Genomic DNA, 1,738 nt, shown 5'->3' with positions numbered 1-1,738 from the left:
CTCTCTATAGATCATTTCATTAATTAATGTCATGTCCGATATTAAAACATATGCACGAGGTCCCGGATTCCTCGTACAAAATTACTGGAACTTCAAATTAAATTATGACTTCTTTTTAAAACAATAAAAACCACAGAAGAGCCATTGGCGGGTCATAGAGGAGACACAGAAGGATAAGAAAGTATAACCTTAAAAGGACCGAGGAACCAAAATGGGGCAACAGAGGGTCCATAGAGAGGACATAAGAGGAGACCTCATAGTAGCCATAGAGGGCCCATATGGAGGTGCCTGTCAGGGGCCACACAGAGAAGTCATAGAACAGCGATCCGATCTGACCCGACTGATGCCTCTCACAGATTCTATATTTAAATTTCAGCAAATTAAAAAGCTAACTTTTATAGTCGGGCACATACCGCCAATAAAACGAAATGGTTTAATTACAATGTTGATGTGACTTGTTCTGAGTCAGCCAGTAAAATATTATATTACAAAATGGAATTATAACTCTCCAGGTAAACAGTGTCGGTAACGTTCTCTATAATACCGCACGCTAGAACGAAAGAGACTCCGATCGGTGTAATTTACTACAAAATTTATTTTATACCCGAAGGTAAAATATCATTCTAGTGCTAGATAAATGTTTGTATCGTATGTATTTATCTAATACACAAATACCTGTCTGGATACAAATGTATTCACCGATAAACAATTACTTTGTGTGATTCACAAATTAAATCAATGAATGTTTTCGCCCAGGATTCAATTACAAAAAATGTATAAATCTTGGGTGAAAGCTGTGTCAGTCGTTGGTGAAAACATTGATAAACAGAGAATATATTTCTACCTTGGTCAAGCAAATTCGTAGCAAACATCTGATCGGCGTCCAGAGGAAACATCTAAATCCCTCCGACTGGGAGGAACCATCTCTGGTCACACACAGGCCGATTCCGAGTCCCAATCGGATTGGATACCAAGTGCTGCATATCCTACATAATAAAAAATATCACCCCGATGAATCCATCACATGCAGCTTCCTGTGTCATCATTCCTCATCAATCCTCGGACATAACACTCAGCCTGAAAGTATGTCACCGACAACTCCCTCTACTACTAGATAGATAGATAGATAGATAGATAGATAGATAGATAGATAGATAGATAGACATAGATCGGGAAAGGAAGAAAAAAGAAAGAAAGAAAGAAAGAAAGAAAGAAAGAAAGAAAAGAGAGGGATAGAAAAAGATATATAGAAACGCAATAGATAATTGAAGAAAAAAGAAGATAGACCAAAATAATTCATAAACATATAAATAGATGATAGATAGATAGATAGATAGATAGATAGATAGATAGATAGATAGATAGATAGAGGATAGATAGACATAGATCGCGAAAGGAAGAAAGGGAAAAGAAAGAAAGAGAGAGAAAGAAAAACGCAATAGATAAAGTAATAGTAAATATATTTATATATCCGCAAACATAATAGCCACAATGGAATTTAAAAAAAGATGATAGACCATAGATACATAAATAGAATGCAAAATAATAGATCGATCGATAATAGATGGATAATATATAGAACATCGATCAATAGATCTGTGTTGCGGTAGAGTTACATTGTATATAAAGTAACATTGATTCCAGTTGGATCCAACAATACAGGTGAGCAGTGTCTGTGATCTCCACTGACTGGTACATTCTCAGGACACGTTTAGGGGGGCATCACATAGCCCAAACA

The sequence above is a fragment of the Nanorana parkeri genome, unplaced genomic scaffold (genome assembly GCF_000935625.1).
Source record: "Nanorana parkeri isolate BGI_ZX_2015 unplaced genomic scaffold, ASM93562v1 scaffold1425, whole genome shotgun sequence".
Classification (NCBI taxonomy): Eukaryota; Metazoa; Chordata; class Amphibia; order Anura; family Dicroglossidae; genus Nanorana; species Nanorana parkeri.
This window is presented reverse-complemented; position numbering follows the sequence as displayed.